This window comes from Camelus bactrianus, chromosome 34 (assembly GCF_048773025.1).
Source record: "Camelus bactrianus isolate YW-2024 breed Bactrian camel chromosome 34, ASM4877302v1, whole genome shotgun sequence".
NCBI classification, from domain to species: domain Eukaryota; kingdom Metazoa; phylum Chordata; class Mammalia; order Artiodactyla; family Camelidae; genus Camelus; species Camelus bactrianus.
Genome location: NC_133572.1, coordinates 8718933 through 8744733, shown reverse-complemented (window position 1 = coordinate 8744733; position 25801 = coordinate 8718933). Strand labels below are relative to the sequence as shown.

Sequence of the window (25801 nt, the reverse complement as noted above, 5' to 3'; positions counted from 1 at the left end):
TATTAGCTATTATACACCCAGAATCAAATCATTTAAAACAGTGCATCACATCTCTGGGGAATCACACTGCCTTTTTAGAAATGCCTGTAGACTCAAATTCATTATTTCCAACTTTAAATTTTCCTTCAGAAATCATCGTACTAAAATTACACTCTTACTCTTCACAGCACCCCCTTCCATACCTAGTATAGATTCCAGGAGAATGTGGTCATTTTCTCATAGGAGTATCATCAGTTCTACATAAGCATCTAGGACAAGGATCCACAAACTACAGCCTACAGGCCAAATTGGCGCTGCTGTTTGTTTTTGTAAATAAAGTTTTATTGGAACACAGTCATAGTCACATGTTTACCTATTGTCTACGGCTGCTTCTGCACTACAGAGGCCAACTTGAATAATGGTGACAGAGCCCACGTGGCCCACAAAGTGTAAAATATTTACAATCTGTCACTTTACAGGAAAAATAAAATTGGCTGGCCCGCTGCTAGGGCTTCCTTGAGGTGGAACATTAACCCCCTTCCCCGGCAACAGCCCTCCTCAAAGATTTCTTAACCTTCTGGGAAATCCTGCTGTCAGAAGGAAAAATCAGATGCCCTATTTTCAAAGAATTAAACTTCTAGCATGTCTAAATAATTGAAATCTCATATCACTAACATATCTTGCCTTTCTGCCAGTTTTGTGATCTCTTTCAGGAAATATTTTCAATATCCTCTGTCAGGCTGAGATGCTCGGTGGTCCGCTCTCACTGTGATGTTATTTTCTATCTTGTTCACACTTTCATCTGGATGCTCTCAGGCATGGATCCTGGCATGTGAATTTCCATACAGGTCTACCCATCCTTAAATGCCTTTGCTACCTTTGTCTCTTTTAAAATATCGGCAGAGTCAGGCAGGAGCAAAGTCCTTGACTTTGTTCATTTTCACAGACTTACGCACTGGGGTTGGATGTGGCTTCTTGCAGTTGAGTGTGTGCTGCTGAAGCAGGTGCAGCTCCTTGAAAGTGCTGGATCCTGGCGGGTCCTTGACCCTGTCATTCCATCTCCATCACCTTCCCATTTTCTGCTCTGGGAGTTTGCACTCCTCTTCCCTCTCCTCTGTCTGACTGTGTCCCTGCTGGATTTATGCCCTCTCTAAACCACAGCTTCAGACTAGCAGAAACTCAGAACCTAGTTTATTCTTGCTTCTTCTTCTTTTTTTTTTTTTTTTTGCTTCCTCTGATTCTCAGTCACTAAAATGTATTCTTTTTGTGTCCCTCCATTTTCTTTATCCATGAACCCTTCAAATTGAAAGGAAGAAAATATTTTAGTTGGGATAGAATTATGAGAAAAGAAGAGTTAATGGATGAATGTAAAAGCCAGTCACTCTATATTTTAACAATAGGTCATTCACAGTTCTTATTGAAAGAACCATTAAAATCATTAGCAGGTCATTAATGCTGACTTTGAACTCATCAAAATCTCACTATTAATAGTGTTAATAGCTTTAAAAACTGTTTCAGAATGCTTGAATTTTAACTGTCAGGAATGAAAGGTGGAGCAGATGACTACTGGGCTCCCTTGGTTTTAAGGTCCCAAGGGAAGTTCAGGGTGTTTGGGGTCCTTTCCAAAAGCCTGATGTCGTGGAGAGCAGTGAATTGCGTTCACTCATAAACCACCTCCTGGAGCCACTGTCAGAGCAGAGACGAAGTGGATGAGATACTAGTAACTGACCTACCACGCCATGCACAAGTCCCTTCCCAACACGGTGGGGAACGGACAAGGAAGTCCTGCTTTGAAGATTCCGTCAGCAAACATTTAGTACATGACAGCTGTCCTACTTTCTTTCGCAGCCCTTTCATGACGTAACACCTCTCATTTTGTTAGAGCCTTTTCTAACACTGCGTTCCCAAATTACCCCGTAATTTCTTCCTGTGATTCCTGCCCTGTCACGTGCTGTGTAAGAGGATTTTGTAGAAACCGGAGTCCTGGCTGGGTCAAGTAACACAGGAGGCCTTGAACTGAGTCTACAGTTAGAGTCTAGGAGCTGCTGAGAGCTATTCCTAAGGGGGAGTGGGGCAGGTGACGTGGGCAACCCTGGTGGGAGGCAGTGCTGCCGTTTCGGCCACTCAGAAAAAATCTCAGGCTGGTTTTTGCTCCAGGTGTACATTAGATGATACCTGGATTCTGCCCTTCATATGTTACTAGAGCAAAGATTTCCATTTTCCTTTGAGGGATTAGGGGGGAAGTTAGCATAATCATCATCTTCGTTTTTCTTTTATGATTATAGTCTTAAGGAAGCTTTTGTCCCTGTCTATGCCAGGGGAAAGATGGGAGAGAAGGAGGAAATACCACTCTTGTCCCCATCCCCTAGTTTTATACTGAGAAAATTAAGGAAAATGTATATTAGCATTTAGAGAGGGTTAGAGGATCTTACACAAAAATAGAAGGGGTAAAATGAGCTTCACGTACTTTGCAGGAGGATGTGAAAAGTTGTCAAGATGTGAGATTAGATACAGATATCAATATAGTTACAGAGATGGATGTTCCTCTGTTCGCCGCTGCAGATCCACTTTCCTGTCCTCTCACTCTGCTTTGACCACTGTGAGGCTGAACCCAGGTTACCACATCCTGGGCTCCCTACTCATCTGGTTAGGACTGGCCGATGGGATGCCTGGCAAGAGAGAGCATCAGGAAGGGGAGGTTGGATGACCATCTCTTGAGTTTCCTTCCACCCTGCTGCTCTGTGAGTTGAGAATGGCTGCCTTTTTCTCCCAAAGATGGCAGCTCCCTTAAGGTGGCCCCTGTCACAGGCCCGGCTTCCCCTGGGCTCCATTGCTAGCTCCCTCCGCTTTGCCTCCTCAGGGAACCAGGGCTAGTAACAGCTCCCACCATTGGCAGCCCTAGGGTGTTTCAGCACCCCTTGGTTTCCCTTGACTCTGCCCACACCTTTATAAATAGTCTCTTTTGGCAGCTCTCCTCCATCTCCCCATTTGGGATTGTCATCTGTTTTCTATTGGGACCCTGACTGATACAATACTGTCTATCTTAAACACATATACAACATACCTATCTATAACATACCTGCTACTTTGTACCCTTTTATATGCTGAACGTGGTGTATGTTTCAGGTCTTTCTGAAGCACCACCCAGGACATGGACCCGGCCAGTCCCTCCAGACACGTCGCTCAGAGATTCTAGGAGGAAAGAACAATTGGAGTAGCATTCCCTGTTCTCTGTAGGCTAGGCAATGGATCTTGAATCTCTCCATTACCGAGAAGAAAATTCCTCCTTCTCTTCCAGACTCCCCCTGCAGGAGGGGCCTTTTTCGCTGTTGACAGGGTGGCGTCTCTTGTCCCCAGAGCAGCGTAGGCGGGTTGTCGTGGAGGCAGCGTAAGGCTTGTTGGGTGACAGCGAACACCAGCCGGGCTGCTACGCTGGCCTTGTCCTTAGGCTTCACTTCCTGTTTTGAGCCTGGGTGGCTGAGTTTTTATAATCAGCGAGTATGGCCCTTAAGCATGGACCAGCGCTTGGCCTTAAGCAAAGATGGTGGCCTCCTTACTCACTCTCCACCCAGGAGAGCTGGGCTGTTGAAAAACAAATCTAGTGTATCCTTAGCATTCGTCCCTGTACCCTGGACAGGCTGATTCATTTTTATTATGCTTCTCCAAACCCTATTGGGTTTATGCTCTTAATACTCTCTCTCGAAAGAAAGCGTGTACCTAATAATTCAGACAAGATACCGTAGAGGTCACTTACCATGTTGTACTTCGCTAACATCTGACGTGTTGTACTTCATGCAATACAGAACTTCAGTGGCACTTAGAAGTGCCTCATCTCACTGAGACCTCATGTCTGGTCCTCTGCTTCCACCTTCATTCTAAGGTCAGGTGACTTGTTCTGTTGTGTGAATATTAGAATCATTTCTTTTGCCCAGCAAAATGTCAATGTGAATCTTTTTCAAGTTGAATCAAAACACCATGATTTTTAAATCGCTTGCTTTGTTTCTTATGCCAATGTCTGAAAAAGTATTTTGAGAATTGCTGAAGGGTCAGATCAGCAGATTTCCAGTTAGTCCAGATTTAGCGGAAGCTGCATCTCTTTTAGTGGGGCTTTTGGGTTGCAGTCTATAGAATATGATATTGAGTAATTTAAGGGGTGGGGGATGTATATTAGATTTGAAGGGAAAAGAAATGAGGAGAAGCTATGGTGCTTCCAAGGATCTAGGTAGCAGGAATTAATAAATACATTTTCTTTCTCCCAGAGATATGCTCCTGGAACAAATGATGCTTAATGATTCTGTGGTTTCTGAAGTCTTCGGGATACTCTGCCTAACAGTCAAATTCCAGGGAGAGGGGCACCTCATTTGAGGAGATTTTATCCACTGGGGAAGGGGTTGTTTCTCAAGACGCAACGTGGGTGTTGATGTCACCGACAGGAGAACGGGTGCCTGGCAGGCAAAGCCAACAGATGTCCTCTTCAGCGTCTCTCTTTAGTCTTCTGTTTATCTCTCTTCCAGATCATTAACTAAGATGTTAAATAAAACTGGACTTACCCCGGGTGCCACAGGCTCCCCAGCAGGCGTTCCTCTGACTGTGTACATTATCGCTGATAATTGTTCATTTGCCTTCAGTCAGGGTTTAGCCTCTGATGGGCTTCACACTTCTGCCAGTTTGAATTTCATGTAAAGAGTAAGCTTTCATGAGCTGCTGTCTCAGTTTCTTTTTTAGAGTCAAAATGTATTATTTCATTGACTGTGTGCTCCTCTCTGCTAATCTTGTAATCCTACCCCAAATAACAATTCAATTTGGAAGGCTGCCATGTGGCCAAAACGTCAGCTTTTCCTAGCCAGCTTCCGTTGTGTGAGCGAGGGCCTGAGCTGGGACAACCAGGGCACCCTGCTATCTGCCATTCTGGCTAATGAACTGGAGACGCAATTTCTACTTCAAATGACCTGCTGAAGCACTTTAGTGCTCTCTGAACCATTGAGGAAAGATTGAATTAGACTCAGTATAGCTATATAATCCAAGCATATTTTAGGCTATTCAAATCCAGGAAAAATCGGTCATCTTAGTAGCTAATATTTATGGGGAGCTTCCTGGGTGCCAGACACCTTGCACTTTGCCTGTCTCGTGTCTCTTGAACCTTCACTGCAACCCTAACAACTCTGTCAAGAAGGTACAATGATTATCCTTGTCTTCCTGGTGCAGAACCTAAGACTCAGGGGCGAAATAACTTGCTCAAGGTTACACACTTAACACTACATGTTTTGCACCCTATAGCCTCCATGCTGTGCCGCCACACATGCTTAGTAAATACCATCCACCTATCCGTCTCTTCCTTGATTCCTCAGTGCAGTGAATGAGATATGTATGAAGTGCTTAAGATGGGCGGGCATCGTTAGAGGCACACGGTGCAGAAGGCATAGCTAATTAGACACGACGCCTTCCCAGCCAGGAGGGACCTTGCGCTCTAGTAGACAACATGTGTATGGAGGCTCAGTTCCTTGAACACCGCGTGCCCTGACTGTTTTTAACACAGAGTGTAAATGTGATTTTGCTGTGCCGTCCAGAATCCCTTCTGGAACAGGAGCACAGAGGAAGCTTAGGTAGGTAGGGCGGCAGACGAGTAGACAGACCGACAGAAAGACAGATGTGCATTGTGTCTCCCACTCTTCCACCAAGATGTGCAGAGAGGGAACAGGCCCTTCAGATTCTGAGAGGGTGGTGTAGAGTGGCCTTCTGCAGGAGTGACCTTTTAAGTTTTGATCATTATCTTAAAATTTTATAAAAAGCTCTATTTTTATTGAAGTGTAGTTGATTTACAATGTCGTGTTAGTTTCAGGTGTACAGCATAGTGATTCAGTTACATATATGTAGTACATATATATATACATACATATATATACATATATATATATATATATATTTTCTTTTTCAGATTCTTCTCCATTATAGGTTTACAAGATACTGAATACAGTTCCCTGTGCTGTAGTCAGTCCTTGTTTATACTATTATATGTAGTAGTTTCTATCTGTGAATCCCAAACTCCAAATTTCTCCCTCCCCTTTCTTTCCCCTTTGGTAACTGTAAGTTTGTTTTCCATGTCTGTGAGTCTATTAAATTTTTATTTTAAAATGCCCTTTCCCCTATAACATTTCAATGATTGTTTTAGTATCAGAATTAACTCCTAAAGTAGACATGATTGAGGAAAATGGGGCTCAAGGATCTGTCCCGTGTTTCTCGGCAGTTTACAGAACCCCTGGTGACCTCGGGGGTTGGTATGTGTACTTTGATTCGAGAAGCGCGGAAGAGACTAATGCACGAGCCAAAGTTCACAGGAGCCTCCTTAGATATTTTGAATGGAAAGTGGTTTAATACTAGGAATTCGAGGTTTACAGAACCTTTGAAAGGCTGGGGGAGTGAGGGCCAGGAAAGCCCCATTCGGGAAGAAGGTAAGTGCAGGGACTGCAGCGAAGCACGTGGGTGATCCTCAGGAGACGCCTGGTGTCCTAGGCAAACCGGCTTTGCCGCGTGCCAACACCTGCGGACTTGCTTCCGCCTGCACCGGGGGCAGAGTGGCGCCTCTTTCTTCTCTGCTTTCCCCGTCTCACTCTCGCCTCTCACTGGTGGACTCGAACAGAAACTTACTGGCAAGGGCATCCAGGAAAGGAAGTTTCTAGGCTCTAGAGCCCTGGCATGCAGAGGAGAGCTTAGAGGGGTGAGAACGATGCTGAGGATCAACAAGCAATATCCTCACTGTATGTAATGAGAACCAGACATTTGGCCTAGGCTGGGGCTGTATTCATTCCTCTTTTTCCCACTACTCTCCTGCTCCGTAAGCCTTCTCCTGGTGCAGCTCGAAGTGCCAGGGAACGAGGTTTCCCTGAAGCACAACCACGTTGAGGAGATTTAGTTTATTGACTTTTTTCCTTTTCTATTTCACTTTTCTACTTTCCACTGTCTTGGTTCTCCCGTTCCCTTCTTTCAGGGAGGAGACAGGCTGTTAGTCCCAGGATTGTGTGTGAATTCCTCTGGGGTTTCTTACCATCGGAGGCCTCTTCAGAGATAAGCTCTTTAGGGAAGACAGGAGGTGAAAAGCTGAATTGATTGAAAGGGTTTATAGGGTTTTCCTCTGTAGGAATGTGATTTCCTCCTGTGGGGAAGGGAGGTAAATGCAACATCAGTGATCTCATTTTCGAGATGTTTCTGATATGAACCCAAAGAAGAAGGTCTATTTTCTTTTAGTCCCTGAGGTCCCAACTGCCCTCAGAATGGGGAGTCTTTCCAAGGAGACTTTCTCTTCTTTAGCTCCCAACTTTCAAGCAAGATCTTGGCCAAAAGCTTTTGTTGGCTCATTTTGATACTTCCCTACCATTTTATAACTGAACACCACTATTTTTTTTTTAACTCAAATGAATTAAGTTGATAGACTGTCTTAAAAGACTGTATCACATTAAAAAAAATTATTGCTAGAGTTGTCATTAAGCCTGTAAGAAAAAGAAACCATATGGCCTCTACCTGGCATCTTTCACGTCAGGCAGGGCCATTGTTTCCAAAATGTTGGGACCATTCCAAATGAGTGTATTAGAGAATGTTAGTTCAGAAAAGAGTTTGAATTTTAGAAAAGTTGTGAGAGAAACAAATTTATGAGTGAGTGTTTCTTTGGAATAGTTTGAATGGAATCTATGAAGAATAGTAGTTTATAATCTTAAACTTCGCTTTGTTTGCTTTCTGTATGGATTGTATATTAGGACTCATAGAACTATAAACTCTAATCTACATTCAGAAGGTCACCAAGTATGAAATTTTGAACATAGACACTCCAACTGTAGAAGACTGAAGGTCTACATGCCTATTTGTGGGAAGGTTTGGTTATATGCATGCTAATACATTGAATTCAGGCAGGTAAATGTAGAGATTTTGGGTTCTGTACATGGAAGAAAAGGAACTCAGGCTCATTGTGGGAACTTCCCAGAACAGAGGTTTGGAAGCAGGTAAACCTCTCTTATTAGCTGGAGTTAGAAGTCCTCTTACTCCTTTTGAGAACAAGTGAGGTATTAAATAAGTGAAATAAATAAAAATAAGTTAGCTGGACTGCCAGTAGTTTTGAGTGGGTGGAAAGACTGAGAAGGATCTGGAGAAAGAAAGCTGACGCTCAAGCTGATTGTTCCAAAAAGAGATCATAGGAGGGCAAGACGAAGGAATCCTCTTCCAGCTTTATTTTGATAAAGTCATTCACCTTGGAGCTACAATCCTGTCTGAAAAAAGGAGACCCCAATTTCGTAATAGGTAGTCTGTGAATCAGTTATCCCCAGGCTTTTCGAGGAGCGAGCAAGTAACCATCCTAATTTTACTGTATTTTCTCTCCCCTTAATCGACGTCTCATGGCAGAAAATGCAAGGGCCCGGGGCTTGGTCAGTGCTGTTTGTGACTGATCATTAGGCCAGGGATGAGAAACCAGGGGTTTTGATAGCTGTGTGGACATTTCCTTTAACATAACCAGATTCCAGACCATGAGACTCCTATTATGAATCAATTGCATGATATTTCTCAGATTCCACTGAACCAAGATTTATGGACTGCTGTTTTCCATATGCTTTCACTTATATCATTGCATTTAACCTTCCTAGCAATCTTGTGAGATATTACTATTCCCCTTTTACAGATTAGAAAATTGAGGTTCAGAGGAGTTTGGAGACTTGTCTTTTTAAGTGTACACGAGGGGAAAGTGTAGACTTGACGTATCAAGAGCTAAGTCTGATGGTTGGCTGTCTGATGGCAGGTCCAGTGCGTTTCTCACAGTGCTGCCCTACTTGGTTCCCATTTCTGGGGACCTGAATTCTATCATTGATGTTGCCAGCTGACCACTGTGATGTCTTTATTTGGGAAAATCCACCCAGCGTGGCCAGGAAGCCTGGTGAGGTGACCTAATTTATAAGAAGATACAGAAAAAACCCTACCCCCAAATCTGATATTTTTCTATTATCCAGAATAATAAGAAGCAGAAAGAAGCATTTTTGTATATATTGAAATTGTCACTTAAAATGAGGTATTGTCACATAGTGGAGCAGATAATTTTCATCCAACAGTTATAGGCTAGTTTTGAATATATATTTACCTGTAATATTATATAGTTTCCTGTGAATATTCTAGCTTCTTCTGCACTTTGGGGTAAATGTACCTTCTTAAAATGTGGTCTCCTAAAAAAGCATAGCTTAGAAGATCAATTTTAAGAATTTAATGTCATGCCAGAAAAATTTCCAGCTAGTCCACATTTACCTGGGGCATCGCTGTCTCCTTTTTCTTCTTCTGCATCATTCTGTTGTCCTGTACTTTCCTGCTGCTTTTAGCCTCCTGACATTGCCTCTTATTAAATTAACTGTCATCTAACATCTCTTCTCTGGTTTTAAGTACCACTGCACTTCCCAGCACAGCCAGCCCACCCTGTGGTCTCTAGCTACCTCTAAAGTCTTTGGGCCATTATCCTTGGGGAGCTGGCTACCTGCGGCAGCAGTGGAGGGTCTTTTCCAAGAAACAGCAAACACCACTCACATAGATGGCGGGTTGCTGGGGCTTTGTACAGAAGCAGCAGCAGCCTTGATTTATAGGATCATGGGATTTGGTTAGCAGGACCGGATTTGGAGCCTTCTCATAATGGGGTGTGACCAAGAGGAACAGGATGTTCTTGGACTGGTGGCTTGAATGTAGAAGAGGGCCAAGGGGGCCAGGAAAGACTAGGAAGACTGAGAGGCTCCAAAATGAACATGGGGCCACCTCTCGGGCTCGCCCCCAGTGTAGAAGGCTTGTTCGCCCCGTGCTTTTGTCCTCTTCTGGAAGCATAGCTCCCCCTTTCCCATCCTTGGGTGGCTATCCATTCTTCAGTCCCAGCTCAAAGACTACCTCTTGGGAAAGCCTTCCTTGACTTTCCCTGTGGCATGTGCTGCTCCATTGCCTGTGTTCCCAGGCAGCTTGTGTGGACCGTGCACCTTCTGTGTAGCCCTTACTTGTTTACAGATCTGTCTCTAACTGAACTTGGAGCCCCCCCGTCACCTGTGTCTTCCCGGCATGTGGTAAAGGCTCGGTAGATATTTATCAAACGAGCAGATGGGCCTTCCCTCCCACCCGCCACCTTCTCTTACTTGGGCCAGGTTGTTTTGTTTCGTTTTGGTTCTGTCTGAGGCAAGTGGCTGAGAACAATCCACACAGCACGTTGAACACCCCGAGTAAAGGTCATGAAACAATGCAGGGTTCACACGTTCTAAACAAGAGGATGAATCTTGTCTCAATCCCTTCGGGCCAATCTCACTTTGGCAAAGATGATAATTTGTGTAGGGTATCAAACCTAACAAACTTTCTGATTTAAAGTAAAAGCTAACTTAATATTTATTGCTTCTTGGAATCTGATCTTGGCAAGATTAATGTAAAAAATACTGTGAAGTAAGGAAATTCTTGTGGGGTTTTGACTGAGTGAAACTGAAATGCCAGGGATCTCATTTTCGAAAAGGTCCCTGGCATTTTGCCCTGCATCCTCAGTCGGGGCACAAGCTTTTTATCATGGCCTGAAAGCTCTGCCCTTTGGTAAGATACCCCACAGAGTGATCCCCCTGCAAGGAAGACCCTCGGTGACTATTAAAAGGATAGCTGAAATTTACATACATTCCCCCAAATGCAGGGAACCAGGGCAATGCTGATTTTATTTGCATGTTAAAAGCAAGTCTTCTGGTTGCCTAGTGATTGGAGGGGCATTAGAAATAGCCATTGAGTGACCTCATTTTCCTACTCCCCCAGGCCAGCCTTGGTGAGGTAGCAAAGTCCACACACAGATAGGCAGCCAGGTGGACAGAAGGCTCAGACGTCTTGCTCAGAAGAGCCGCTGGAGTTAGCACTTTGGCAACAACATGGGAGTGGGTCTAAGGCTGTGTTGTCCAGTACAGGATACAGTAGCCCCAGGTCATATTTACATTGAAATTAATTAAACTTAAACGAAATACACATTCAGTTTCTCAGTTGCTGAGCTGCGTTTCAAGTGCTTAGTGGCCACATGTGGCTGCTGTGGTAGACGCCATGTCTGTAAAATGCCATCATTGCAGGAAGTACTACCGGGCAGTGCTGCTCCAAGGACCCAGAAGCCTACAGCGTTACATCGGCAAGATACCTGACTTTTCCAGAATGGCCAGAATGGCCAGGAACTTTTCCAGAACATCGGCAAGATACCTGACTTTTCCAGAATACCTGACTTTTCCAGAATGGCCAGGAGGCACAGCTTAAAATAGAGAGGGAGGACAGCAGATGGTCTGCCTGTGGCCAGGGGTTGGGTGATGCCCTTGGGTACCACTAGCAGGTTTGAAAAGAGCTAGTGGAGAGAGGGGAAACGGACTGGTTCAGACCCAAGTTGAAATCTAACTACGTTTTTGTGTGACTGACGCATGCCAGGACCTATGTTGGTGCTTTCGCCTTGGTTGCCTTATTTCTGCCTCTAAGACAGTGGCCACTTGCCTGCATTTCACAGATGAGAAAACGGAGGCATTAAATGACATGTAGAAGGCCTCATGGTAGCAGGGTCCAAGTTGGAATCTGATGCTTCTAATTCTTACGTTCAGTGCTTTTCTGGCTTTAGGGGTAGGGAGAGGGAATGGGGTACAAGTGGGCAAAGAACCAGTAGTTCAAAGGGGAGACATTTATTTTAAGAAGTCAGCCCGTGGCTCCACCCACTAGTCCCTTGGAGCCTGCTTAGTGCTTAACCACTTGCTCATGGCCTGTTGTCCAGGACTGTTGCTGAGCTGGATTTTTCTTCCACGGGAAGCTTAATAAATGGGATGAGGATCTGCTGAATCTAGAATCAGAGATGAAAATACGTGAATCACAATGATAATAATAATAATTAGGTAGTCAGGACTCTTCAGTCTGCCAGATACTGCTCTGAGCATTTTGCAAAAGTTGACTGATTTAATCCTTATGACTACCCTTTGAAGTAGACCCTGTTTTTACCCCTATTTTATAGATGAAGAAACCGAGATTCGGAGAGAGAGAGTAAACTGTCTAAAAAATACACAGTGAGGGCGTGGCATCTTAGAAACCAGTATCTCCATTTGTGGCCATCTCAGATGGCCTTGGGGCAAGCAGGGTGATGTGTGTTTGCAGTGCCCAGTGGAAGGCGGTCAGAAACAGTGGGGAACCCACCTGCACGCCCAGCCCAGGGCTTCATATTTGCATTAAACAGCCGCGGTGACACGTTGGTGAGGCCTGGCCAGAGCTCACCTGCAGGTGGCACACTGCAGAGTGCTCATTTTTCAGGCGCTGAAGCAGAGGCCTAAAGGATGAAAATGCCTCCCCCAGTGCCTCAGAGAGCAAGCAGCAGCGCCAGCTGTCCAGGACCCCTTATAAGCCTTTCCCTGCCTCTAGCACTACAATCTGATTGCTTCTTTGGGTAGCTGGTTCTCAAAGGGGACACTGTGGAAGTTTCTGGAGGCTCTCTGTGTGAGTCACAATACACAACCGTCTTCCGTCATCCATTTCACTCCAGCCATTCCACGTGTGTCGGGTTGTGTGGGAGCAGGGCTGATATCGGAAGGACATTAAGGGGTTGAATTAGAAGATTCTAGTCTTTAAAACCACGTCTTAATGCTAATCTCCGCCTGTGCTTTAATGAGATTTTTGCTTCAGAAAAGACAAGGAAATGTGGTAAACATAGCTCTGACGGGACTAAAGATATCTGTGGGTCCTGCACGCAGGCCATGTGGACTCTGCGTATGGAATTTGTATCCTTTCTACACGGGCTCTTGGATACCTGCTGCCTCTGTTACTCTTGCCTCCGGTGGGAGGTGGAGGGCGCCATCATTTCTGTCTGAGGGGAGGACTGCGGACTGAGGTGAGATGTTACCTAGCCCATGGGGGCACTGGGCTGTGATTCTGGCCTCAGGACCAGGAGCCTGCCTACCTCCTCTTCTAAGCAGAGACCAGGAGGAGGCACCCAGGGGTCTGTAAGGGGCATGCTGACCCTCCTATTCTTCTGTGTCTTGCTTCCTTGTGTCAGGGGGCACATGGAGCTGACACTTGAATTGCACGTTGCAAAATGCACATGCATTGACTTCTCCCAAATAAACCCGGGAAGGATATTATATTCAGCCCCATCTTACAGACGAGGAAACATAGTTTGAACCCAGCACCCCCAAATCCTGAGGCCATGCTGCTTCTGCACTACACCCTGATTGTTAGGGAGGCAGTGCCGGTTCACACACCACCTTAAATCCGGGCCGCCTTAATTTGGCCACACCCTTGTCCTGCGCCCACAAGCCCACAGCCATGAGCAAGAGGCTGTACCTCTCCTGAAAGTTCTGTGCTCTCTGGAACCTTAACGGAGGTTTCCCACCAGTTACATTAAATGCGGAGCTTCGCTATGTAGCTTAACAGGAGCACTAATTCCTTCCTAGCATTGCTCGCGAATCATCTTTAAATGCTGACCATGTGAAGATTAATTCACTCTCTCCTCTCGCTTTATGTCCCACTCGTTTCCTCCTTTCTTCTTCTCTGACCTCTGATCATCTCCCCTCTCTTTTGCTTTTCTCTTTCTTTTGTTTCTCTGTGAGTGGCGAGAGACCCCAGCTGGTTATTATTCACTGCATACAGTTGTTCCGTTGCACCCAGAGTGAGTGTCCGCCTGTGATGGAGGAGCTGCAGCATCAGCTCCATCCCAATGACCATCCCGTGCTCGCAGGGAGGGGAGCACTAAGGAGCCCCCCCCCCACCTCGCCAGTGCAGCGGAGGGAGGGGCAGGCTGCCGGTTACTGACTTGGTTAATTCTGCTCCCTGTCGCCCCTGCCCCTGGCCCTGTGTGTCCTGTTGAGGGCTGTTTTCATTCTCAGCCTGCTTGCCCCGCACCCAAGGTGTGGCAGAGCTTTGCCAGATGGCTTGCGTGGTCAACCCTGTCATTTTCCCACTAAAAGCTTTCTTCATGAGATGAGGTTCAAACCACCCCCCCCAAAAAAAAACCAAAAACAAAACAGAGAAGGAGGAGAGTGAAAGAAGCCAAAGCGACCAGGCACTTGAACAGCCTCCTCCGTGTGTCTGCAGCTCCCCCTCCTGCAAGGGAGGGGCCGCAGCGGCTGGCCCCGGCCTGCTGTGGTTGTGGCGCTGCCGTGCGCGCTGGGAACAAGAGCCTCCGGAATTGATTAGGAGTCCCGATAAAGGGAGAGAGAAGAGACCATCTTCCTGCAAAGCCATGGAAGATAAGGGGCCCTCCAGAAAGCCAGAAGATAGGATTTTGATTTATTGCCTGCGGCGAGCAGGTAGCCAAGGAGAACTGTGTAAAGAATAATAAGTATTGACACAAACTCTACAGAGGTTGTGGGTTGGTACCTATTTTCCAGGCCGTGAGGTCAGAGCAGACTTCGGAGGTGAATCCACTTTCCTCCCCTTCTCTCTGCCTCAAACTTTACCAGACCCTTGGTGTCAAGACAGGGAACCCCATCCTTTCCTAAAGTCCCTGCAAGTCTGAACCACCTATGTGACCCTGCATTCATTCTGATACTTTAAAATATCGTTTTATTCTGCTTTAGGCACATTATCTCTTATTTTTTTCTTATAAATTCTGGGTAAATGTTAGTGATACAAAAAGGAAGGTGATGCTTGAACTAGCTCCATAAGGGGAGAAAGAAAGGGTGGCCCTTCAGCAGGCATTAAGGTGTGGAGATGTGAAAAGGAGTAAGAGATTTGAGAGCCTTCAAGTCAAGGGCAGTAGGTTTGGAGTAGAAAGGTTCCTGAGGGGTTGTGCCCTAAGAGGAGAGTGAAAATCTATGAAAGATGCAAACCGCTAAGATCATTTTATGTCACGCGAAGGGATTAATTCAAACTATATCCTGCGACCTATGGGAAAACACTGAAGAATCTTTAAACAGAGGAGTGACACGGTGAACCTTATGTTTTACAAAAAAAAATTCTTTAGGAGATGGTGTGCAGAAGGATTGCTCAGAGAGGTGAGGCCTTCATGGCGATCCCGGCCGGAAAAGATGAAGATCTGAGCCAGAGCAGCGGCAGGGAGAAGAGATGGAAGGAGGACTCGGGGGGCCAAAGGATTAGCTACGGACAGGAGAGGGCTGCACCTTCTCTGGGATGAGAAAGGAGGGAGAGAGAAGGCTGCTTGTTGCTGGAATAATGATGTCTGGGTGTTTCTCCCTTTTCATCCAGCAAGTCCAGTTTCGTTTTCATCCCTGCACCTAACACCAGGGCACTGTAATGACATTGATTCTTGTAAATAGTCTCCGGCAGAACTTTGGGGGTGTTTATTTGTGTGTCCTATCAGTTTTATAAGACTCTTAAGCCCTTCAAAGGAGGGCACACGAGGTATTTATCCATCTATTCTGTGCAGCATTCAGCACACCAGGGAGACTTAGTAAGTATTTAATAATAATAAGATCTAAGCCCAGGAGCATGATTGTATTTGTCAGTGAAGGAATAAGTAGGTTTGGAAGCAGTTTGTCCAGGTTTAAACTTCATAAGAAAAATCTCAACTATTTGAACTGGAACATATTAAAATCCATTTCCGAAATACAGTATAAATGGCTTCTGCTGTTGGTTTTCCTAGGGAAATATTTTTAGTTGCCTTAATTGGAGATTGTTTCTTAGACTATAGGAGGTGGTATTTCTTTGTTGTTCAATAATCTCTGGCAATCAATCAATCTGTCTTTAGGAACAAGAGCTTTTCACAAAGCTGGTTTCTCAGGTCCCTATTCTCATCGCTGATGTTTTAGATAAATCAGAAGAGCCACCGTTAGTTTGTCTCTTGTTTGCAGCATCCTTTTCTCTCTCGTATTTGTTCCTTGTCACATTTATCTTTATTATTCCTGGGAAGTCCTCCAACCTTACGGCCCTCTTGTTTGCCTCTTTCTTCCTGAGTCTCTCTAGTCTCTGTCCCAGTTTAGTGACCAGTAGTATGGCAGCCGTCAGGCCGCTGGAGTTGGTGTATCTTCACAGCACGTCTGTGGTGGGCGCTGTGCCCCAGCCTGTTACGATGCATCCAGTTCCTCTCTTTCCCTGAGACTTTGATAAGCCTGATCAAAAAGGTTTACTGGATTTAAGAACAAAGCTCGTCATTTCCTGCCCTCCCCTTATGTCTGGACTCCACATCACTAGGACACAGCGCATAGCCATTGCCCTGTGGAGGGTTATTATTACTGGCCATCACAGTAAGCTTCCGACCTCCCAGTGTTGAACCCAGGTAGTCCCAATCAAAGATAAGTTCTCATGAGCAGGTCCTGTTCCTCTTTATCTATAGCCAGTCGTGAGTTTTCATGTGGTTTCTACACACATGAGAAGTTGTTAAGTCAGCTTCAAAGGAAGGTTTGTGGATCATGGCCTGCTTGTGCTGTGGAGTTTGGAGCTCCAAAATTTGGACCTTCCTGCTGCCCAAGGATCAGTGGGTTTGATCCCCTTCAGGAAAGTAGAAGGAGAGAAGGAAGGATCTTTACGTCGCTTTCCTGGAGGCTGCCCTTGTTTCTGGGTGCGAACCAGTGCCCGTTTATACTAAACACGGCGCACACGCAGCCCCAGGGCCCCTCCTTCTGACCGCTTCTTCCACTACTTACCAAGCATTTCTAGCTTCCATGAAAGTGGTTCTTCTCTTCTGGAGTAGTGTGCTTTGTGTGTGTACTTTTCAGGCCACTTTGAATGTCCTTTCTTCCATTCCAGGCAATTACTGAATACACTAGGGTGCACTTTGTGAATGGTCTCAAGCAAGGGGACATGACTTGAAACAAGTCATATTAAAAACAAAGCAAAACAAAAGAAAACTGTGGAAGGCAGTGGTGGTATGTCACCTGTAGGAGGGGATCGGGGCAGGACGTGACAATTTTCAAGTGTTTGAAATGTGGTCATATGGAAGGGGATTAAAGTTGCTCTTTGTCTCCCCAAGGAGCAGAACTAGGTGTAAAGTAAAGGGAGACAGAGTTCAATTCATGGTAATGAAGGATTTTAGAGTGTGATAGTTAAGAATTTTTGCATTGGAATCAAGCTTCTTGAGTTTAAATCCACCATCTGCCAGGTACTAGACATACAAACTTAGGTAAATTTTACCTCTTCTAATCTTAAATTCTTCGTTCATTAAATGGGGTTAATATTAGTATCTTTTTCATGACTTTCTATGATTATCTGATAACATGATACCAGTTTAATGCTCTCACCACGATGCATAATGAGTGCTTGATAATGCTGGCGGTTATTAACAGTCTGAACTGTCTCAAGAACAGGTTTAACAGCAGTTTCCAGCATCTCCTATTACAATTGGGCATTTTAATTTTTTCCTTTTCAAATCTGGAATTCTTTAGAATATTTGTGTGTGGTTTTCTTATTTTTTTTCTTGGTGAAGGGAGTTGATGGTGTCCGGGAGGAAAAAGTTTTCCTCTACCCTTCTATGTTCTTCTGGCTGGTCTAAGAATGAAATTGAGATGAGGCAGATTAATAGGAGAAAATCAGACAAAAGTTGAACAGCATGTATACATAAGAGAGACCCAGGAAAACTGAGTAACTTGCCAAATGGCCAAAACCCTCACCTTAAAAACTAGCTCCAGCTAAAGACACAGGAGGATGTTGATGGTAGTGGTTTGGGACCTCAAAGGGGAGGAAGGCAACTGACATGAAAATGGAAAAGCAATTGTTTAGTAAATAAATGTTTTCTGTGCCATGAAGAGACTATGGGACGGAATGGACTCTGATCTGTAGGCCTTGCCTGGAGTTTCCCCCACCACCTTTAGCCCATATTCTTTGCAGGTATCTCTGGTGATAGCTCTATTCAGGGAACAGACCTTCTCTCTAAATTCTTTTAGGCAGTCAAGAGGAAGTTCAAAGTTTGTTCCTGAGTCTTTTGAACCTTGCTTGTTTTGGGCTTGAAATAATCTGCATGCTACACAGACATTTTGGGGTGGCAAATTTTGCTCCCCTACAGTGGAGAACTGAGAAGGCTTAGCATCCAGAAAAATTTCCATGGCACAGGTATTTCTGTGATGTTTAGGAAGAGGAAAGTATACAGTGTTATGAATTCAGGATAACTGGAGCATGGGGTAGGGTGGATGAAGATGCCATTCTGACCTGGCAAAAGTTGAATTAGATTTTTTTTTTTAAACAAAGAAATGAAGTTTTAGGATTTAAAAATATCTGACACATTTCTAAGCAAGGCATTCATGGGCAGTAATAAATAAAATGCCATTCATGCACACTTTTTTTTTTTAAAGGAAAGAATACATTGTTTTATCTTTTTAGAAACATTGAAATAATAAAGTGTTTAAGTTTTGAGTCCTTGTTTAGGCACTTAAAAATTGAGGTATAACATACACATAGTTAAGTGAACAAATCTCAAGTGTCCAGCTCAATGATTTTTATATGTGTATAGACCCACATAATCATCACACAGATAAAGATATAAAACATTACCATCATGCCACAGAGTTCCCTCATGCCCCTTTCCAGTCAGTACCACCCCCAGTAGTGATGTAACCAGTATTCAGGTTTCTGTCAAGTCTTAGATGAGTTTTGCTGGTTCTTGAACTCCACATAAAGGAAATCAGGCAATATGTACTCTTTTGTCTGGTGGCTTCTGCTTAACGTTTTGTCTGTGAAATTCTTTTGTGTTGTTGCATGTAACTAGCTTATGCAAAAAGCTTATTTCTAAATGGTTTTCCATTATTACAAATAAATCTTTGGAAGAAATGTGAGGCTGGAAGGAGTTGTACACCACTTCATGCCCATGCTCTGTGATTTACCAATGATGCATCTGACACTAAATGACGTTAAGTAACTTGCATAGTTAACTAATGACCAAGTAATGTGGTAGGTTGTATTTTCACATAGATAAATCTGTTGCAAATTTTATTCTTAGTAAGAACCATGTATATAGTGTCTGAATTATACAGAACATTTGAATTATTTAAAATTACAAATTACTATGCTGCAAATTAATCCTATTCACTATTGGACTGGCTTCTTTGGTTGTATACACATTTTGACAATGACATTTGGAACAGCTTATTCTGATTGTCCAGATAAGGAAATCATTGTCATCATGCCCATTTACAAAGTTGTAAAGCCATCTACACATAGTACAACAAGATGGAATTGACTTTGCCAGACTAAAGCTTAACCCATATATCCCTCTCTCCTGCTCTCACTTTCTCCTGTGTGTATGCACAAACACAAAAAACACACATACTCACAAGCACACTTACAGCAGACCATGTGAAAACCATGCATTTCCTGGGATTTTACCATTTATCTCCATATTGGTAAGTAGATAGTCATCTTTCAACAACAGTGCTGTTCCTGAGACTCGAAATGCTGTTCTTGGAATTGATCAAATGTAGTGAAACTGTATAATAAGGGGATGGGAGGAGATGGAAGGGGGGTTGAGAATTGCCTTGCAGTGCGCAGTGCACTTTAAGCTTTGATACCAGAGAACAGGAGGTATGGCTCAGAGTGCCTGTGGATTTGTGTAGTTAGGAGGCCAAGATGAAACATGTTAAGTGACAGGAGTACAAAGAAATGGCACTTCATCTCTGGGAATATGGCAGTCTGGCCATTCAGCCTAACCCTCTGGCTAAAAACAAATTAAAATACTGAATAAAAAGAATGTTGTCTTAAAAGCATCAAAATGTTATAAGAAAATGAGTAATCAGGGGATTGCAGTCCAAGAGAGAGAAAAGCATTTGGAGCTCCATTTACCCAGTGGTATTTGCTGATCCAGGAAATAGAGCTGCAATTTTGATGGCCCCATAGGAGAGGGCAGAAAACTAAGCTTGGAACTCAGTTCAAATGGGGACCCTGGGGAAACCCTACCATATTAAGGTGAGATCTCTGAACCAGAAATACCTGCTTTACATCCCCAGGCAAGTCTAGGGAGAGCTGCTTTGAGGAGCAGAAGGAGGTGGGAGGTGGGGAAGTGAAAGAAACCTGTCGCTGAAGACTTGTAACCAGAGGGCTCTCAGCCCAGCAGAGTACTTTCAACCCGTATTTGCATAAATGGACAGTCGAGAACCCTCCAGCAGGAAATTCAGTTAGAGGTGGTTCTGGGTTCCTAGTACTCTTATGCACCTGGCAAAAGCAAATGTAAAATTTGGGGAGAAGCCACCTTCATCCTAAGACTCCTGGGAACTACCTCCTCCCCTCCACTTTCAAGGGTAGTGAGCAGTACTTGCAGTGGTAACTAGCACGCAACAAATCCAGCACGACCAGAAGAAAGTTGCAGAGACAGACCAGCAAAATCTGCAGACTTTAGAATCATTAGACAAGACATTGGGAAAGAACTATGGTTACTGGATTAAAAGAAGAGAAGGACAAGCTGAAAACTATCTCCAGGAAACAATGACGTATAAAAGGTGTTCTACAAGATTTGTGAAAGGACTAAATAGAAATCTGGGGATTACTGCTGGCGAGCAGGCAGGGACCCACTGCTGTGCAGGACCCTGGCCTTAACGGGCTGCTGGCATGGGGCGGGCATCGCAGCCTTGGAGCCGGGGGGGGGGGGGGGGGGGGGGAAGCGCCTGCGCCGCCGAGCACGCCCCGCGCGGCTTCCCGGCCTCCCACGCTGGACAGGAGCCCGGGTCCCGCGGGCGGACCGGGGCCTTCCCATGATGCCCCGCGCCGCCGCTCCTCGGGGGCCCCGCCCCGCCCCCGTGGCCTCGCCGCCGGCTTCGCGGCGGCATTCCCGGGAGTCACTGGAATATTCTTTTTAGGTGTCGCCCCCCACTTCTTTTTTAAAATACAGTTTTTAAAGATTTCACTCCATTTACAGTTATTACAAAACTGCCGTCTAGTTTTTACCTAGACCTCCTTTTCTCCCTCTTTCTCTGCCCCTTCTGGGCCCTAGTCAGGTGGATCCGCTCTGCTCACAGTTCTGTTGCTGGGACCTGCGAATTAAACTGTTAGAAGACCACTTAACAGGAGAGAAGGGAGGACAACTGAGATGTAACTCGCCGCCGCCTTGTCTGGACTCACGAGTATTTAGGTGGCAGTTTGCTGAAAGCCAGCTCTGCCACTGGATGGGCGACACCAATTTTCACCAAAAAATTATTCAAAAATGGCACAACTCTTGATGGCGTGTGAAGAAGAGCTGGAACCTCGGCAGAAGGAAGTAGAAGAATGTGAGTATGATGATGAAGATGAGCCAGTCTTGGTTGGAGAGAGATCGAGTTTAGAGCCCACAATTTCAGATATTTCGAACAAGGTAAATCCCCGCTCATATGCAGGGGAATAAAGAATAGTGCACCCAGTGGAGATATTACTGCTGCTTTCAAGCCTACCAGTCAGCATTACGTGAACTCAAGATCAAATCCAGTGGCTGCCTAAAAACTTTCATCCTGAATCTACATCTTCAGAGAGTTCTGCGGTTGCTCAGCCTTTGTCTAAATCTGTAAGTATTTCTGAAACTACACAGTCATCTTAGGGGCCTATTGGATATTATTTACCAGTATCTGCAGTACCCAGTTATACTTCTGGCCTATCACGGGTAGTCATCCAGTAGAAGCATAGGTGGCCTCAGAAAATGTCGCCATCATTACAATAGCTCAACCAGGAACTAACCACCAACTGGTTCATAAATTAAGTAATATGCTTAAATTAAATAGATGCAGCATTGAAAACTGCCATCAAAACTTGAATCCAAGTATAATCAGTAATGAATATTGCATAATGATAAACTATTTAAGATTATAAACCAGACCAAGTGTTCTTAGTTTTAATTGGGAAAATTGTTGATATGCTATTGTAGCCTTTAATTCTGAAAATATACCTTCATAGGTTAGTTTAAAAAAAATCACCTTAAAAAGTAATGTTTAATAGTAATAGTTAATATTTATTAATCTGATAATATTTGTAAGGTGTTGTGTTAATTGCTATGCATGAATTAATCTCATTTAATTCTTAAATTTTCCTATGAAGTAAGCACTATTATTATTCTTGCTTTTTTTTAGTTGAGGAAATTGAGGCTCACAGGGGTTAAATAATTCACTCAAGGTCACACAGCTGGCAAATGATAGATCTGGGATTTCAATACAGATTAACACATTGTTTATATGTATCTGCATACATCCATACATATATGTTGCATATAACTGTATACTCTTTAAAAAAAATGGAAGTATTGCCTTAGTGTAATAGTTTTCAAAGTGTAGTCTTTAGTCCCTTGGCATTCTCCTGAGACTCTCTCATGGGTTTGGGAGTCAACACTATTGTACTAATAATATATAGATACTATTTGCCTTTTTTTTTTTTTTAACCATGTTGACATTTGCACTGATGATGCAAAGGCAGTGATGGGTAAACTGCTAATGCCTTCATATAAATCAAGACGGTGGTACCAAGCTGTGCTAGTAGTTTTTGTATTAGTCATCACCATGCATTCACAATAAAAAATAGTCCAATAATACTCAGTTTCTTTGATGAGGTATTATAATGTTATTAATTTTGTTAATTTTTACCTTTGAATATGTGTTTTTAAAAATTTTTAACATTCTAATTTTTCTATTGAAGTAGATTCAGTTACAGTGTTGTCAATTTCTGGTGTACTGCGCAATGGCCTAGTCATGCACACACATACATATATTTGTTTTCCTTGAATATATGCTTTTAAAATATAGTTTGTGTGATGAAATGGACAGTGTCCTGAAGCACTTCTGTGGCTGAAGTATGATGGTTATCTTGAAGAAAAGCACTTGGTGATTGAGTTGTGAGCTAAACAACCCTCTTTTTAAAAACAGAAGACTATTTTTAGTTGAAAACAAAGAGATCCAATGAGAACTTTTAGGGGGGAAAAAACCAAGACTGACAATAAAAACCTGATTTAGCAGGTTTACATATCGCTGAAGAGAGAATTCGTGGATTGGAAGAGCAGTAAGGAGACTTATCCAGAGGTAGCAGGGAGAGACCATGTCCACTATCTGTCTTGAGAAAAAGAAAATGTAGAAGAGGTTAAGATGCATGAAGGACAGAGTGAGAAGGTAAAAACCTTTTCTGCATATAACCAGAGTTCTAGGAGTGGTAAGGGGAGCTAGGTAGAAGCAATAGATTTGAAGAAAGAACGCCATGCATAAATCCCATGATTGCATCATAATGGTAAAAAGTTTAGTTTACCAGAAATATGTGATAATTTAACGTTTGCATATACCTAAAAACATGACCTTAAAATAGTTATATCTATCTATCTTGATCTGTTTATATTTATAAATTAATAGGTTTATAAGAAGAAAAATTAAATGTACGGATTCAAAGGGTATAATGAACACTAAGAAACACAAAAATGTATTCTTTTTTTAAATATAAATGTATTCTTAATTTATATTTCAAAATGGTTTGTGCAGCAAACTTGTATCATGATATTACAGCAGAAAATAGACTACATAAGGAATATTTTGAAAGAAATTATAGACAAATGGTAAGTAACTATAAAGAAATGACCAGCAGACTAACTCCTGACTTCTCAACAGCAACAACAGAAGTCAGAAGATAGCGGGAACTTTATGTGCTGAAAGAACGTAACTGGTATCTTAGAATTTTATGCCTGCGACAATATCTTTTAAGAACGAAAAAAGTTGTAAGAAGTAAGCAAAATGAAAACTAGAATTTTAGTCATTAGACCATCACTAAGGAACATTGTGAAGATAATACCTTAAGCAAAAGGAATATGAGCCCAAGACGAAAGGTCTTGAGATGCGATGCAAGATGCAGTGAAGCACAAGTAATGCATATGTGAATCTAAATGAATATTAACCCTGGACAGTACTAATAAAATTGACTAATAGTGATAAAATTAAAAATGGAAAAAGTATATGATAACAAAAGTATATAAATTAAGTAGTGAGGTTAATAGGGTTAAAATGTCAGAAGATTCTTATATTTTCTGAGAGAAGGGTAAAGTTATTAACTTTAAACTTCAGTAAATTAAGTAGACATGTTTAAATTCCTAGGATAACCACTAAAACAACAGAAACTGTGTAACTTAAATGATAACTTAAATAACTTAACTTAGCAGACATGAAATTAAACTAATAAGAATATTCAATCATATAAAAGAAGGCAAAGAAAGAGGAAATTAAAAAAAACACAGGAGAGGTGGAACAAATAGAAAATGCAAAATAAGATGATAAATTTAAGCTCATTAATTAGAAACTAAAGATCTAATTAAAAATAATTATCAGATTGAATTAAAAATCTAATTATATGCTGTTTATAGGTGACATATCTAAAACATAAGGATACTGAAAGAATGAACATAAAAAGTTGGAAAAATAAATACCTTCCAATATTAACTGAAAGAACACTGATATGTTAATATTATACAAAATAGACTTTAGACAGATGGGTCATTTCAATGATTAAAATTTTAGTTTACTAGAAAGATACAAAACTTTTAGATAATATGAACTTTGTAACACAACGTCAAAATATATGATATAAAGGTTAATAGTTGCAGAAAGAGAAATAAAAGCATTCAGAATTATGATAGGAGATAAAAAAATACTTCCCCCAATCACTGATAGAAAAAGCCAACAAAATATGAGTATGGATATAGAAGATTTGACCAGCATGATGAACAGACTTGCCTTAACAGATATATGCAAAACACTGCAGTAAAAATCTGCAGAATACAATTTTTTTTCCAAGCACATACGGAACATTTAAGAAATTGATCATTTACCAGAACTTCTCAGTAAATTTCAAAGGACTGAAATCAAGGTGAAAAAGAGCTTATTCTTTCTGATCATGTGCATTAAGCTAGAAATCAAGAACAAAAGGATAACTAGAAAATCTCATATATTTGGGATAAATAACTCGTGTTAAAGGAGAAGTCATAACAGAAGTTTAGAAAGTACTTTGGGTTAAACAGTAACAAAAATGCTACATATCAATACTTGTGGGATGCAGATAAAAGTGCTTAGAAGGAAATTTATGGTCTTTATAGTATGTATTTGAAAGAAAAGGACTAAAAATTGGTAAGCTAGACATTTGTCTCATGAAGTTAGATAAAGAGAAATAAAATAATCTAGAAGAGTGTAGAAGGAAGTAGATAATCAAAAATTTAAATGAAAGAAATGGATAATAAACATATAATATAGAGTATACACAAAGTCTAAAGATTTGTTTGAAAAAAATCTTACACATTTATAAATGTCTAGCAAGGCAAGAAAAAATGATAAAGGACACATAATCTAAGGAATCAAAAAGAGGCTAACACTATAAATGCTGCGTAAAAGGAAAAGATAAGTTATATAAAAACTATATACTTACGAATACAAAAATTTAGTTAAAATAGAAAAATTATTAGAAAATATAACTCACCAGTACTGATTCAGAAATAAGTAGAAAATCTAAAGATTATGATAATCTATAAAAACATTTAATTGGTAGTTAAAGAAATTTTCCTAGAGAGGATGCCAGAATTGATGGCTTCATTGGGAAGTTTTGTCAACCATTAACGGAAGAAAAATTTCACTCTTATGTAAAATCTTACAGAGAATTTAAGGAGATGACAATCCCTAGTTTTGTGTGCATGTGTGTGTTTTAAATGAGGCTTATACAGTCTCAATACCAAAACTCAGCAAGGAGGGGGGCACGATGAGAAAGACAAATTACAAGCCTATTGCACTCATGACATAGATGCAAATATTTAAAAAATGTACAGCAAATCCCAAATCCAACAGTCTTTGAAACCACTTCCAAATCATGACCAAGAATTTTCTCAGGAAAATAGGATTGGTTTGGTATTATAATGGCAATTAGCTTAATTCACCATATTAACGGATGAAGGGAGAAAATTATATCATTTCAGTAGATGCACTAAAAACGTTTG

General features: G+C 42.3%; 1 protein-coding gene and 1 pseudogene across 1 annotated transcript in view; both read left to right on the top strand.

Annotated features, from left to right (window-relative positions):
- GRIN2B (glutamate ionotropic receptor NMDA type subunit 2B) overlaps window positions 1–25801 on the top strand; it is a 388923-nt gene that overhangs the window by 54641 nt on the left and 308481 nt on the right. The window lies entirely within an intron of this gene.
- Window positions 6188–21478, top strand: LOC105062341 (zinc finger protein 280D-like; annotated as a pseudogene).